Raw genomic sequence first — 10,256 nt, 5'->3', positions numbered from 1 at the left:
TAAACAAAAAAGGTCCCGGAACTCACTTCGTGTCAAGCTTTTTACTAAAAAAATACATATTAAATATCATTTAAATGTTCATTGCAATACCATATTCTATCATTTTGACGAATTATATAAATACAGATTGTAATTACGTAAGCGCAAACATTGTTTCGTCTGATTGATTTTGAAAATATAAAAAATATGTATCCGTGAAAATAGGTGCCGGAACGCCGTTCCACCGCGTTACATGAAAAAAAACCCTGTTTTATACTGTAAACTGAAAATTAAAATGAATCTTACATTTAACCTACATCTGTATGGTTTACATAATAACATTTTATTATTTTATATATTTATAAATTATACTGGGTGAAGTTAACGAAGCTTTAAAAAAAGGTCCTGGCATAGGCCAATATAAATGACACATTAAAATAAATAGTACCTTTCATTCGAACCCTTATCCGCGCCCCAATGGTGCATAGGGCACTGCATCATATAAACGCAGATCTTAATCGTTAACACACGAAGGAAATGTGATCAGCCCTCCACTTTAGGTACCAGTCCAGGGTAATATTGAATAAATATTGGAGTGAAGTGTTATCTTGATCGTTAACACACGAAGGAAAGGTGATCAGCCCTCCACTTTAGGTACCAGTCCAGGGTAATATTGAATAAATATTGGAGTGAAAAAATCACTTATATTTATTTAACCCCCCTCTGGGAATCGAACCCGGGACTTCCAGAATGGTAGCCGAGCGTGCTGACTATTACACTACGGAGGCAGACAAAATTTATTCATATATTTCAAATAACACATTTTTCCTTCTGACTTGTGTTCAAACTTAACACCTAATTACGCTTATGTTTCCGATGTTGCCATTAGAAATTGCATTAGGCGGTGTACGTAATTAGAATAATTTGGGAAAACCGCGAACGCAAATCATACGGTCAAGCAACCAATACGCTCGTATATGCCGTCTCCCGCGGTACGAAGCCCACGGAACAGGACAATGGATCGCCCATTTTATTATTATCGGAGTGACAATGGGTCGCGAAGTGACCATGGAACATACACGACGACAAAATATTTTCACAACGACCTTAGAAGTATGGTATCTACATAAGCGTGGTGTGGGTACTAAAATTATGCAAATCGTGGTGTGTAAAATTAATGAGCACTTTTGTGTAAACCCAAATCATAGTGAATTGTTGGGTAATATATCCAAAATAAAACACGGTTTTTGTTGGATTGAATTCTACATTTATTTATGTATATTTTAATACGTGACGGGTTTCGTCTTCTTAGGACATTATCAACAGTGTTAATTAAAAGATAATGTCCTAAGAAGATGAAAAGCGTCACGTATTAAAATATACATAAATAAATGTAGAATTCAATCCAACAAAAACCGTGTTTTATTTTGGATATATTACCCAACAATTCAATATGGAATTCTACCAACTGTCTGCAGTTACAATAAACCAAATCATAGTAACAATAATTTATTTATTTCATCATATCGTAGTCGTACAGGTGAAAGTGACCAACTAACAAAACGTAAAATTTTCAGGAGGGTCATTTAAGCCACTTTTGCTTGGCAAGAAAATAAAAATCAATGCAGTTAGTAATTTTTAACAAGTCAATATATTATACTTCCAAGTTTAAAATCCTTTGGGATTTTTTCAGGGCAATATTAAGCTAGTAAGATATCAAATAGTCAATGATCACGTTTTTGTAAAAAATGCACTTGGTTACTTTCTCCAGTATGACTACGATATATTCTATGTCACCATTCGTTCCAAATATGTAAAAAAATCTACTTTACAAAATTATTGTTACAAACATTGATTTAAATTACAACATTTTTTACATTACATATTTGAGTGCATCTACCTATCAAAACCTCAATGATCACGTTTTTGTAAAAAATGCACTTGGTCACTTTCTCCTGTATGACTACGATATACATAATTATAAATAACAAATTAAATGAAATTGTTTTTTATTTAAGTTTTACTCAGTAAATACCACAATTTCTTAAAATCGATTGTGACACGTGTTTCGATGCATTCCGCATCATTTTCAAACACCGTATTAAACAATAAATAATAAATAGTGGTATTTACTAAGTAAAACTCAATCAATTGATTCTAAAAAATTATCTAATTAATTCTAAAAAGAATTGAGCGTGAACAAACGTCTAGCCCTCAGCGCGGCCGAGTGCGTTGTGATTTGAACGCTTGAGATTTTGACCATGGACGTGTATATTTAAAATTTTTCTAGAAGTACAGTATTAAAAATACGCTGATTAAACATTAATATTCATACTTTTTTAGGGCGGACAACTAGAAAAATATACTGACTCTTAGTAAAAATGTTTTAGGTAGTTTTTGAGCCAACCAACAGAAATATTTTAAAATATGAATTTAAAGATTCTGCAGATAAGCGACATTTCTTATTTAATTTCATCAATCCATTCGACCACTGAATACTAAACAGGAAACCAAATATTTGAATAGAATATGAACCGTGTACAGGATTAATATTCTGTTAACGTTTCAAACAGTATATGAGTTTGTATTTAAGGAAGTGTCTAAGTTTGATTGCATTTTTGCATTACCTTGATCATCCGTGCATAGTAGGTGTTCCACAGGGTCATGCAGTACAGAATACAGGTATATAGAAGCAGTGCTGGCTGTAAGGATCGTGAAAATAATTTGGTTTATTTTACTTCTGTTTGTTTCCCCTGTTTTAAAGAGAGATTTTTCAATTTATAATCTTAATACACCATCCATTCTATGAAAATGCTTTTATTGTTCATTTTCACTGTTCCGATTCAATTTTGAATCAGCAAGTATGATTTTGAAATAAATTATTCTAATCTGTCCACAATTTGTCCGGCTCCGTAGTGTAATGGCCAGCACGCTCAGCTACCGTACTGGAGGTTTGATTCCCAGGGGGGGTCAGATAAATACAAGCGATTTTTTTCATTCTAATATTTATTCAACATTACCCTGGACTGGTATCTGAAGCGGAGGGCCGATCACTTTTCCTTCATGCGTTAATAATCAAGATAACACTACATTTATATGATGCAGTGCCCTATGCACAATCAGGTGCGGATAAGGGTTTAAAAAAATCGTTTAAAGATCAACCTGCATGCTATTGAATTTATTTAATTATATATCTCTGATAAAAAAATGTGCAAAGCTAATTAAACAAACAAAAAAATCTTCTTTAAGTGCGCTGTCCAGTCTCCGGGACGTCGACAATCACCATGGCCGAAGGGTTCTTATCCCGTGCTATCTGGAACAGCTCCCGAACTTTTTAAAATCAGTCCAGTCACATATATTTCGATGCCGGGAGAAGTGCCTTCTGCCTATTTTCAATTCTCAATTCTTGTTGAGTTGAGTTGATTAGTCTATTTGTCTGTGAGAATCAGTCAAAGCACTTGGTACTTGTGCGATAACACCCAGAGGCATTTTACATTGATCAGTCATTCTCCACTAGAGCCAGCCTTTTAGAAATTCCAAACATTCACTTAATATTTACATTTTAAATACCTGATGATCATTTTGTGTAGATTTCTTGAGATTTCTTAAGAGCCTATATCCCGAAACCATATGATAATGTATTTTGAGATATATTTTGTTAAAAAGTATTTGGACACACTCAAAATGTTGTAAATAAATTATCTGGTGAAATTATAAGCTTAATAATAAAAATGAAAATGGTATTTTCTGGCGTTTCTCATGTGTGTGATTATAATCCAGGGTTTGGACCTCACATACTAATATAAGAGTTTCTGCTTAGTAAAAAGCTTCTTTACATCTCACCAATTGATGTCTCTAGTGAAGTTCTAGTGATTCAAGAACAAGGTTTCTAAATTGGTTCATATATATATAGAACTTCCAAGAATTTGAGTGATGTGGTTGTCAATAATGGGTAGAATTGGTGAATGTTACATGTGTGTAAAGTGATCACTTAAACCAGCCTATGACGGTCGTCAGCCCCGTAAATGCCCAGACTTCCATATTCTTCTTCATCTTTGATGAAATGTCAAAAATAATATGAAAATAACTCCTGTAATTGGAGATAATCCAGATTTTGTGAACAAGTATTTAGACACACTCGAAATGTTGTTAAAAAGAGTTTAAGATGTATTTTTTTAAAATGAATACATAGATGAAAAAAATCATATATAATTGTGTATTGACATTTTGACATATTTAAAATATTGTATTTAGAAACATGTCAGTGGATTTGTAACTTTTCCTGTCCAAAACACCTGTAGATGTCCATCCATTCGTCCAAAAATGTACTATTATAATTAAATATCCACATTCTTCTCAGCATCCCTAGCGGAGAGATGTTGTCAGCTTTGGGAACCATTAGCTTAGGAAAATGTATATTTTGCATTAGGTGTAGGTAAATATAGAAAAACAACTGTTAATATTTCATTTAAATTTATTCAAACTAAATTTCATAATGCCATAAACGAGTGGTCGCCAACAATAAACAATACCAAACAAACAAACAAATCTTGTGATTAAACACTTGAATAGCAATTGATATTTCAAGTGAAATATCTAAAAGAAGTAAAGGTAACGATATAACAACGACGCAGTTATATTTAATAATGGTGGGCGACCACTGTGTATAGTAGCTTTATATATATAGAATAATTTATTACAAACATGTTACGATAGAGTATTTCCACCATATACAGTCAATTCCATGTCTTTTAAAACATTAGATAAATATCACATCATGCATACTATACAATAATCCAATACATAAAATAAAAATCACAAATTAATCTAATGATGATAATAATATTATGTCCAGTTTTGTTCAAAAGAAACTTACATTAACAGTTATAAACCCGCGACAAATAAAAAAATATCAATAATTTTCATATGATTAAATACAAAAATTATAAAGATAATATTACTCGATAAATAGGTTCACATTCATTATGCAGAGTTCTTCAAAGTAGCCATTAAAATAATATTAACATCTTAAACGTATAAATCGGTAAGAAATATTCATTTCAATTTTTTTTGACATTACGTCATTTGACGTTTTATGATTACACATATCCAGTCAATTTCTTTCCATTAAGATAAGCAGTGTAATAACTAGGGATGCCAGGACAGGTCAGAACTAGTCGAGTAATTTGCCATTTTGCAAACTACTTGGCTAGCAGTTCAACCATTTTTTTTAAGGTACTGATATATTCAGCATTATTTATAATCAGCAAGGTGAACAAACGTATTCAGCTAAGTGGTTCGATTAGTTAGCTTTAAAAAAGGCAACTACATAGTTGTTTGTTGGCCATAAACAATTGTAAGACCATCTCTAGTAATAACATCAGGTAGGAAAAGGGTGAAGTTGGTATGTACCTACCAGGATCATAAGTGTGTTTGTAATGTATGAGTAGTTTGAAAGAAATAAAAGAAAATTTTATTTAAAACTATATAAACAAGTTTTGTGGTGGTTTCGGTTTTAAAATCAGTCAAGGCACCGAAGATTGTAGTTTTTAAAATTATTTTTATATTATTAATGTACAAAATTTCTCGCTTGTCGTCAAAAAAAACCTAAGGCATCAAATTGTAAAAATTGCTTCCCAGAGTTGATATTACAAAGATTAGTTTAAAACATTAATCAAAATGTAAAAATTTAAGTAATGATTATCATCTTTAAGAAAACTTTCAATATTCTACCTCAAAACAACATATTTTGATTAAGATAATTGATTTATTATGTATTATTACTTATTACCATCAGAACTATAAAATTTGATATATTTGAAGCACATTTGGATGCATGAAGAAATGTACAATATATTGATTTAGAATTGTTGAAGATAATAAGATTGGTGCAAAGATTAAGGCAGAAAGTTTGAAGACACTAACATTTTCCCAAAAAGGTCATTTATATGCCATTTTCTCTGACAAAATTTCAAATAGACATAAATCGTGTTATATATTTGTATATAATAAGTATCTAAGACTGACAAAAACTTATTATTCTCTTAATAATATTAAAAAATTGTCATGTTCTCCCATATTAATTACATAAGAGCATTTTTTCAAACTAAAAACCACAGTATCTGCCAAAAAATATGTTCAAATCAAATTACATATGTATTATTTAGTGTCATATTGATTTAGATTCTTAGTTTTGGTTTTGGAGAGCCAATCTAGTAACGCCTTCTATGTGATATCTATATGATGAATAGTGTTATCAAATGACATCCTCCATTCTTTATGTAACATTGTTTTTATTTATCATAGATACATAGAAAGCATGAAAAGATGCTTCTGGGTAAATGTAATTCAACTTTTGAAAATTTAAGATCAGTGTATTATAAAACATACATTATACATATCTTATAATCTTCAAGCCATGTAAATTGGAACATCTTTCTAACCTGAAGTAGAGATCAAACTGCAAACGAGGACTGTCGTTTAATACCTCAGTTCAAAAATAAATTGAAAACGATATACCAATTCTACAGAGTAAATAAATATCAAACCCTTTATTTAATTTATAGGAATATGTATTCATAAATTTTAAAAAATCTATTTTTAAAAGTGAAATATTTGCAATATGGTTATATTTTAATGCGTAGTTTTGAACTGATGCTGTGAATTTCATCAAAATATGTATATTATTGACGAGGCAATATAAGTAAAACATAAAACAAATCATTAAAAAGTCTTAAAATAGAACCATTTTTTGATAGAATAAATATACAAATCTTAGTCATAAAATGGAAACTTTACATTTAATAATTTTATATGGACCATTTATGATTATTTAATGTAAAAGAGATTCAATTTTGAATTAACAAGTTTTCTTAATGTCTTCGGCGTTATTAATATCTCCCCAGTGACAGACTTGATATAATTAGAATAAACACAATGCTTCATTAAAATCATTATATGAATTAATCATCGGTGAATATGTAAAAATTTAGTTATTTAAGCATTATTTTTAGTCATCTGCCGACTTGCGGCAACGATTTATTTATAAGGCCGATTGAGAAACTTACGGCAAGATTATTAAGTTTTTTTTTCATTAATAATTATTTTTTTCTCAGAATTCTATTGTCACACAAGTGTTTTTACGTGATTTATTTAAAATAATTTATAGAAGATAATGTAAAATTTCGCTCATGATGACACAGGGTTAAAAATTTTCACTCCGATACTTATTTAATACTAACCCGGACTGGAACCTCTGGTGCAAGACTTATGATTAACAATCAAGATAACGATGCAAAATGTAATTTTATCAAGTTTAGAAATAAAATTGCAAAAAGAGAAAATGATAAGTAAAAGCATTCCTTAGAATACATAGGATAATTTTATAGACAAATGTTTCAAAATAAAAACAAGCGGGTACAATATTTAAAGAAAAGAGTATTTAAATAAATGAAACCTTATGTACTAGTGTACAAAGAAATTATGTCATAGGATATATGAAAACGAATGTGGGGCAAAGCAACATCGACTTAATGTATCCTGAGATGTAATTGCGTTATGTTCGCCTTAGTAAACAAACGTGTGTATTGGGAGTAAAATATAGTGTAAATAATGTTCCTGTCTATAAATAACTTTACAATAATTTTGTAAGGTTGTGTGAATTGTAGAAAATCATTGAAAAATTAGGTGCAATGATACCAATAACATTTACATACTATATCCATCATTTACAGAATAGTTTAACAGCAATTAATAACTCACTTTTTTTTAGCCCCTAAAAGCCCTTAAACAATAATTAATAAACATGTTTAATTACACAATTCATTGTTTAATTTTCCCCATAATTTGTGGAAATTGCCTTCAAATATTGAACACTCGTTATCTTTTTTTAGTTCTTCCAGGAAATTTTTATTAAAAAATAATACAAGATTTAGAAACATATATATAAAAATACTAAAAGTTTTTTGTGATATTTAATGAGATATTATTAATATGTAACCTGTTAACTCAAATAAAGTATTCCTTAACTTAAATATGTATACATATATATATATAGCGGGAAAAACAAAGCCTAAATATTCCAAATTATACTTACGTATGACTTAAATGTGAAATATTTATAATTTACATGGTAAAAAAATAAAAAATATACGTAATATCAAATTAGACTTTAACAATTACAAAATATTTGTGCTACATTTGAATAAACTACTACAATCTTATATTGTTTCATGTAAAGGGCAATGGCCAAAATAGTATATTTTTTTCTTATCAATCATTGATCACTTGTTTTATGCACATACTGTAATTTACGTCAGCAATAGCAGCGTCAGTGAAAGCATTAATAAAAAAAATTAATGCAAAACTCCTTGTACTGATTTGCTCATTGCCTTTTAATAAGTGATTGAAATATAATTAACTATATGGATGTAATGAAATAGAATTAATATATATTTATTTCTGAACCTCAGCAATATCATATTATTATATCAAATGTACGTGCCGCGTCATATAACTTTTAAACTACTAGATATACCATACTCAAATAGCAGCTTTTGACTGATTTTACATCCATTCTTTAACCCTCGATTTATAACCATATTTAAGAGTATCTATCCACTCTATCGCGAATATGTATACTTTCCTGGATTTGGAGCGTCTTCAATGGTAAAAATACAAAAAATGCAAAAAGCGTAATCCGTATTAATTTTTGTCATTGCAGTAGGTCAAAAGTAATTGCTGTACATAGGATCGTTGCACGCTGCAAACTCATGAACTAATCTACTGGTGGCAATCGCAAAACGCTACTTATTCGCAAACATAGTAGATTTGTAGCTTCAGACTACCACATTCAGAGTGGAAATAATTACTAGGTAAATAAAATAGAAAACAATATGATTCCAGGTTGAGACCTGTTTAGTCATTAATTTAAATACATAATAATAAATAATAAAAAAAAACAAAAATTATTCATTTTGTATACTTTTTATGTGATCAAACACTAAACACGCATACAGCACAGTCTGATAGATGAGAGGTTATAAATCCAGGGTTAAAACAGAAAACTAACAAATAAGTTTTGATTTTTATGCACAATAATTCCATTTTTACCATATTTTTTTGGAACGAAAAACATTTTGCGGAAATAAGATTTAGAATCTTAATTTTTCCTTGCTTTTCCTAAATTAGAAAACTGATTTCTTTTAGTTTTTAAATATTGTGCCTTTGGCATAGCTTTGTCGATATGTGCTTTTAATTCTCCCATTATTCTGTTGAGTATGTATAAAATTATTATTAATGAGTCATAGAACATTACAAATCAGCTTTCAATTTGTTTTGTAATTTATATGTAACATATTAAATTCTGATATTAGAAGATTTAATATCATTTTTATGATGATGTAGATATAAAATCTCACCCAATGTTGAATGTAAAAACAATTTACTCGAAAAATTAATGCATTTTTTTATGGTCATTCAATGTACAATTTTGTTTAGATCAGTAATAGAATTAAAATGTAGAAATAGGGTTAATTTATGAAAAGGTGATATGATTCTCCTCATGTCTGGTCATGCCTTAATAATAAAATTGCACTGAGGTAATAGTATAATATCTTCACATGTAATTCGTTCCTTTTATTCAGAACCAATCATTATTTTATTAGATATGATTTACCCTAAATATCACCTTCCTTCCGCTGCGTTTTAAGCAGTGATTATCTTGTAAAATTCCATTAGAAAAGAAACAACAATTTAGTGGACTTTGATTCATAATATTTTTCATCTGTTGTAAAACACCCAGTTTTTTTACATTTTGCTTAAAAAATGGTTCGTTTTTAATTGTCAATTTATGGCCGAACAATTTTAAACCTTGTTGGAATAGTTCTTTTTATGGTGGATCATGTACATATGTATATTCATAGGCATATTGGTAAAAAAAAAAACATTTACTTCTAATACAATTTTTTTTAATGAAATACTTTTTCAGATCCACTTTATAAATAACAGTCATATCACGTAAAAAAATACCCTATTTAATTCTTTTATTTACTCATAAATTTAAATTATGAACATCAAATTATTTCCCATACAAATTTTTTAATAAAGCAGATTCTGAATGAATTTTCCATACAGTTTTAAAATACTGACACATATTTCAAACCAGGCATTTGGCGTGGTAAGTATCTGTGGTGCTACAGAACAACAAATGATACACAACTACTGCAGAACTTCACATCTTTGACTTCATTTTAATGTTGATTAACAGATAATTGCAT

The sequence above is a fragment of the Brachycentrus maculatus genome, unplaced genomic scaffold (assembly GCF_059751285.1).
Source record: "Brachycentrus maculatus isolate JH-2025_06_01 unplaced genomic scaffold, ASM5975128v1 h1tg000494l, whole genome shotgun sequence".
In the NCBI taxonomy this organism is placed as follows: Eukaryota; Metazoa; Arthropoda; class Insecta; order Trichoptera; family Brachycentridae; genus Brachycentrus; species Brachycentrus maculatus.
The sequence above is the reverse complement of the archived record's forward strand: the minus strand, read 5'-3'. Positions refer to the sequence as shown.